This window comes from Sinocyclocheilus rhinocerous, unplaced genomic scaffold, assembly GCF_001515625.1.
Source record: "Sinocyclocheilus rhinocerous isolate Xijiao unplaced genomic scaffold, SAMN03320098_v1.1 scaffold157, whole genome shotgun sequence".
Taxonomy (NCBI): Eukaryota; Metazoa; Chordata; class Actinopteri; order Cypriniformes; family Cyprinidae; genus Sinocyclocheilus; species Sinocyclocheilus rhinocerous.
In genome coordinates this window covers 1,487,813-1,495,048 of record NW_015665038.1, presented here as the reverse complement: position 1 = coordinate 1,495,048, position 7,236 = coordinate 1,487,813, and the positions used below count along the sequence as shown (strand labels likewise).

General features: G+C 36.2%; 1 protein-coding gene across 1 annotated transcript in view; it reads left to right on the top strand.

Moving 5' to 3' along the window:
• Positions 1-7,236, top strand: part of LOC107731038 (collagen alpha-1(XXVII) chain B-like) — a 108,643-nt gene that overhangs the window by 10,959 nt on the left and 90,448 nt on the right. The window lies entirely within an intron of this gene.

Here is a 7,236-nt window from a genome sequence, read left to right as displayed (position 1 = left end):
TTTCCATCATACATTGTGTGTGTTGATATAGTTCTTTTTTTTTTACGCACCTCATAAACCTTCCATTGCAAATTCCAAAACGTCATCTTAGAGCTAATAACAGAGGCTTGAGCCATTGATATGCAGGCTAATGCCGTTATTAAAGCAGTCTAATGCTCTTAGAGAGTGAGAGAGAGAGAGAGAGAGATTAAGCGCGTATGAATACCTGCGTCTGTGTGTCTCTCAGCAGTGTTCAGCCGCAGCGTCTACTAATAGCGAATCTTTAAGTTAAACTGCTTCAAGAACCTCGCTACTGAGAAATGCCATGTAGCTTTTCAGGTGCACAACAATTTTGTTGATACATTCGCGGGGCAGCGCTGACAACAAGTTTCTGGTCGCGTCTCCGCGTGTGTGCGCATCTGTGAGAGAGAATGGGAGAAAGAAAGCGTGATTTCCGTAGCCTACATAAAAAAGGTGGAAGACATGGAAATAGTTTGTCATTTTTTACCCTATTGTTTGTTATATTTATTTGCTCAATGTCTTCTGCGATTTTGGTTCTTTTACTGTTGTAGATAGCCCATAGTATAACAAAAATATTATATATCTCTTCATTGTGTTTGGGCCTCCCTGGACGAGCGAGCATAGGCATGTGCCTAGAATGCCTATGCGTAAATCCGGCCCTGGGGTTGGGTATTGTTTGAATTTTATTGATTTTGATTCTGCTTCTGCTTATTGATTCCAATTCTTATCAATTCCTAGTTTTGATTCCAAAAAGGTAAGAAAAAAACATTTAGATGTCAAACATATTTATTCTGTGTCTTTTTACAAATGTTTTTTTACAAAGCAGCTGCTGTTGCAGCTGAATAACATGAGCAAAAATCAGCTGCCTACAGAACACTATGTTTTTAACAAAAATTCCACAGCAAAGACTAGAAAATGGAACCGGTTCTTAATACCCAACCCTATTCCAGTGGTCTACACACTTCAAATGCATCCACTGTGTTAACTCTATGGAACATTAAGGCCTGTAACAGGGTGCTTTCTTTGATTTTTACACTATGTTTTTATCAAAGAGGATTAATATACATGGAGAAAGCTAGGTGCCCATTCATTACAGTGGTTCAGGTCACTCCAGAAGAACGCAAGTGTGAAATCTGTCATCTTTGCTCATGGGCGCCAACTTCTGCAGCCCAATTTTTTGGAGCCACTCACATGAGCCGCAAATGCAATGCAAAGTCGGGTCATTGTTGAGCGTCTGTCAGCCCAATTTTTGCAGTGTGATCCACACCATTGGCAGTACTCAGACCCCGTCTGCAGCTTTTTGCCCGATTGTGTGTGTTGAATCAACGTTGGGCAGTTGGTGATAGAGGTTACTCTGATTGGCTGTTTAGCTTAGCGAACCAGTACACAAAAAGAAAAATGAACATGACGAAAGAATGAAAACAACTAAGTATAAAGGACACACACCGAAGGATTTTCTAATTTTGCATCTTCATCTTACCCGAGTTTTCCAATCCACGAATATTTTCGTAATGCATGGCTGACTAGAATAAAAAAAAGTGAAGAGCAACTTATTAACATGATTCATAGTCAAAATGGTAAGCAAGTGCTGCTGTGTTTATAGTTTGTATATATTCACAGTCCTAGGGTGTGCTCCACTTCACTTCTAGACACACACTTCCCTAAGCACTTCCCCTCAGGGGAATCCCTGCTGCCATTTTGAAGTGCGTGGACGAGGGACGTTTATTTGGACAGTCCCTCGACCCCTTGATTTAGACCAAGGGAATGAGTCAACTTCATTTGTATACTTCGAGTAGCTCCATATACCACCACAGCGCAACACAATTGTGATGTCACAGCAGATGAATGTAGACTACTGCCACCTGCTGGTACAAACAGTTGTTTCCTCTCACGCAGACACAGAACTTACATGATAGTTGGCAGTTGGCTGTAGTCTTTGCAGCTGACTGACTGACTGATGTCACCAAAAGGATGCACACAGTCCCAAACACTCCTCTTATCATTTTCAACCAACACACTCCCATGACATAATAATTTAGCAAAATTACAATTATGATTGGGTTAAAGGGTTTTGCTAAAGGGTTGGACTTTATGGTTAGGTTTAGCTTTGGGCCTTGTGTTTTTGTACAGCCCAACTACAATTTCATGTCTTGTACAAACTATTACAACCAGAAGACGGTTGTTTTTAAACCCTTCTGACTGACATTTAGCCAGCTAGAAAACCTTTTACCCTGGTGACAAAAATAAGTTTTCAAAGCATAAAAACAAATGTAAGATGTAATGGCAGCTGTGACCTAATAGGGCAAGTATCAATCGCTTCAACTGGTCCTAAACCCGCTCACACTGGCCCGGGTCAGCAGGTCATGCTAATCGTTGAACCCTGCTTTAAAGAAGTTTATTTCATGCTGTTTATGACTCTTTCAGACAGTACTCCTTACTGTGATTTGTGAGCAGAACCAGTGGATGTTCATCGTGTGTTTAGTTGGATGTTCATCAAGTAGTTTTGTGTCAGGATCTCATGTGATTTATGTGGAATTATTCAGATCGTTAATTTTCTAAATTCAGAGCAGTTGTTATCCTGCTGTTTGTCAGGAGATGATCTGTCACCTCTTTCAGACATTCTCAATAATGAAGTGGCCAATATGTTAGTAACTCTGTTTAGATTTGTTTACAATACTACTGCAGACATAGTTCTTTCTTTCAACAATCCTGTCCAATCTGCTGATCATCATCTGTTTAGTGATACAGGGCTTACAGGGAAAAAGTCCATGCACATTATTCCATTTACATTTGTTTTTCATTTAGTACTCACTGGATATATTTTATAACTGCAAATGTTAATCTGGATTTTGTTTAGTTGATATGTGTTTGGGTTAGATTTGGTTTTGTGATGCATACTCTCATTTGTTTGAATTCTAAACTCCTTACTGACTGTTCAGAAGTGACAGCCCTAAGACAGATCGCATTAAAGGGGTCATATGATGCTGCTAAAAATAACATTATTTTGTGTATTTGGTGTAATGAAATGTGTTTATGCGGTTTAAAGTAAAAAAAACACATTATTTTCCACATAATGCCTTCTTTCTTTGCGTGCACATTTGGGCGGTGTTATGCAAATCTTCCCAGATCGTGACGTAGGTATGTGGGGGCGTGTTAGGATGAGTCGTTTTAGGTAGGCATGGTAAACTCTTAACTTTTATAAAGAATATCTCTTTGGTTTTGAGACTTTAGTGTTTGCAACTTTACAGATCTTCTTTATGCACCAAGAGCTTGTAACACTCCAAAGAGAAAGGAAAAATTGAAATCGCATCATATGACCCCTTTAACTGTTTCTTCTGCCGCCTTACGCATTGTAATTTGTAACATTTACTAGTTATAAAAGGGATCACATGGGGTGTTACTGATATTGGTCATACCAGTGGGAATAAAGCGAAAAATGTTTTTCATAATCAGTGTTATTGTTTTGATTTCCAATAAAAAAAATCAGTTAGCAAAACTGTTATAAGACTTCAGAGATGTAAATTTTTCTTTACCCCATTGTTTTAATAAAAAAAACACAACAAATAATCATGGTTATGCTGCCACTAAAAATAACTATAAAAAGAAAAAGGGCTTGCTTAAAAAGTAAGTTTATTTTGTTTTAAGAATGTTTTGATATTTTTATTGGGAAACAAGATAAAAAAATACAGATTAAGAAGAATATATTTTTTGCAGGTTTATACCAAAATCCACATAATAAACTGGAACACTTCAGTCAATACAGTCTAATATAATTGTGGTTTCGTAAATCGTACAGGGACGTTGGAGATGCATACTCCCACTCACTTCACTTGATGTAATTTATTGCAGACCTCGATCTAATGAATTTGTAGTAGGTGATCAATCTGTAGCCCACACAGTGTTATTTTTCTAAGCGTAACAATATCAGCAGAGCATTTAATGAAAAACTGAAGCCTTACCCCAGATGAAACTTTACCTTTGCCGCATATGTTCTACATATGCTTTTAATCTGTTCCTGTAATGAGCTCAGCTTCTCAGTGTGTGAGCAGCAGTGTTGGGCAAGTTACTCTAAAAATGTAATCAAATTACTGATTACTGATTACTCCTTTTAAAAGTAATCACGTTACTGTTCTGATTACTTTATTTCAAAAGTAATTAGTAATTAGTTACATTACTAGTTACATTACTTTTTTCTCCATTAAATTTATGAAATCCCAGCATACACGCTCCCGATAAATATTTGTTATTAAAACATCAACATTCACAGAACACTGTTATTTTTAACTAAAGCAAGCAGCTGCTGCGTGCATGGTTTGGCATGGCAGAATGCCAGAAAAGATCGCTGCATTTATAATCTCTAAAAGACATCTCAGTTCATCGCAATCTCACAAATCTCTGTTATAACACAATAAATATATGTACATTGAATCTTTCATAATGTCTACAATTCGTGTGTTATAATGAGAGTATTCGTGAGCTGCATTGCTCAATGCTGCAAACACGTGTTATAGCCTAAATAGAAACTCTGCATTCGTTTGCAACTGTTAATCGTTTATATTTTATATTAGTTCATGTTGCTTTTTTGCAATAGATGAATAACAATTTATTTGGTTTAAATATTTTATGTTTACATATTTCTATTTTGCGGGAGTCCCGTGAATAATTTTGAACAAGTGTCATTTTTATCGAAAACTAGACGAAATGTAGCGGATAGTTACAGCTGACAGTTTTGTGTAAATACACCGTGTTAAGTGAATTTGCACGCAAAATGTAAACACATTAAGTGAGGAATGGAAAGAACTAAAAGGAAATGTCAAAAATTACAGATGAATAATTATTGCTTGAATATGCTAAGTATAATAAATTTACTGATTTTGTAATAATTTATAAATTTGACAGGCAAGTGTTTTCTTGCTAGAGACTAAGCATTGATTTAAATGAGAGGAGGTTAAAATACTGGATGTGAAGTATACTTTAAGGGATGGGTTTTGTTTTCAGCTAATGTTTGCATTGAAGAAGTCAAACATTACTGATCTGACTCTTCAATGTTGGTCTCTCAGGTTAAAAAATTATCTGTTTTTCTAATAAAAATGAAAAACTATAACTTACAAGCACAAAAATGTAAGAAACTGGGGTGACATAAATTAAATAGCATGACAGGCTAGCAGGCATGTCATCACTTTAACATCTCTTGCATGCATGTTTTCATTTCCAGAGGATCTCAGGATGTCTTGGTTTGTTGATCTTGCTGGGAAGGCAGAGGACTTCCTCAATAAAGTGGACCAGGGTGCAGCCAGCGCTTTGACAACAAACACTCAGAAGTCCTCCCTGTCCTACAACAGCCCTGACACCACAGATTCGATCCAGTACAACTCTGCGGCTTACAGCTCCACCCAACAGCACAGGGACTCCATCTCCTCCTCATCCCATGGAACTTCGGCTTTCATCTCCACAGCTGCTGGGAACATTAAGAAATCCAATGCCACGGTTTTGGCCAGTACAGCTAATGTCTCCAGCACCACGCCTTTGGGTTCTAGCAGCAAGGCATCATCCAACTTTGTGCAACCCAAAAAGCCAGAAGTAAACGATGATTTGCTCTTTGACTTCTTGAATAGTTCGGACCCACTGCAGAGCGAAATAAAGGAGGTCAGAAGAGAAACGGTGTCTAAAGTTTTGGGTCCAACAGGCGGGTCAGCTCAGACCCAGATGCCCCCTATTTCTGTGACCGGCGACCTGCAGATGGGCCCCTCTGTTCCTGCAACCCCATCCTCCACTCAGGGCCTGTCCAGAAATTCCAGCCTCGGCTCTCTCTCGAACAGTTCACACAGCGTTAAAACCGAGGATGGCTCCACTCGGGACCAAAGCCAAGGTACAAAACCTACATCATACATCGTTTGGTTCATTGAATTTATCTGAGAGCAAGAAATTGTAATATTTTTGTCATCGCAGGTTAATAACATTTGCTGTTACTCCCAAAAACTGATAAATATTTATATTATTTTGTCTCGCAAGTACAATTAAAGACGTTTTTATAGAGTTGTTATGTGTATACAAAATTGCTTGGTCTTTTTTATTTTATTAAATGTTTGTGTTTATTGAGTCTGTATTTGCCATGAAATAGCCTGTGAAGATGAAATGTCAGTAAACTTAAATCTTATTAAACATACTATTTTGTCTAAATAAAATGTATACTATTCAGGGTTATTATAGTTTACTAAAACAACAACCTTAGAAACTTAAGCTTAATTTATTTCAGCTAGTTGCCAAGGAAACATTTTTCATTTAGTTTGATGTAAAGTACCAAAATAACTAAAACTAATAAATAATTATAAAAAATAATCAAAACTATATAGACGAAATGTAAAAAAAACAAAAAAAAAACCAACAAAATTGCTAAAACTAAATTACTAATTAAATTATAAAATAAAATAAAAAATAGAAGCAAATTGAAAACAAATAATAAAAATACAGTCTAATTCAAAATATAATCAAAATCTATAATAGTATATCAATTATACTAAAATGGCATGCGTACTATTTTAACTATTTTGTCAAATATATGTTTAAAGTAAAAACAAAAATCAATTACTTAAATGCTATAAATGAATTAAAGCACCGCAGTGTTATAATGTACAGTATCAAAAATGAATATTCATTTTAAGATCTGTTAAAGTTTGTATTTAACAGTGTTATTAAATAATTAGTGTTTAAACACCTTTACTACTGTTTTGATAACATGATTCATCCTCTTTGAACTTTCTTATTTTATATGTTCTGTCCAGCTGATGTTCAGGAGAATTTGAATCCAGGGCTGGATGCTCCCACAGAGGCCCAGCCAGCACTGGAGATCTCACCTCAAGAGCTTCAGCAGCAGCAGCAGCAGCAGGGCCAAGAGCAGGTGATCTCCAACCTTCGTCTCGAGAACCAGCTTTTACGCAGTGAAGTCTCTTCTCTCAACCAGGAAATGGCCTCTGTAATCCAGAGAGCCAAAAACATGCAGGAGGGTGAGCCTGTTTGTTGAACTGTATGCTACAAGTGTTATTTTACTATAATTTATATACTATTATAGTATTTATTAATAATCTTTTTATTTTTTTTATTTTATTTTTATTGTTAACATTTTAGTAATTTATATTTATTATATTTATTTTAAATTTTAATAGTTTTAATAGTTTAAGTTATCACTGAAATGGGCAATATTAATGTTTTGTATTATTTTGTCTAAATAGCAGTTAA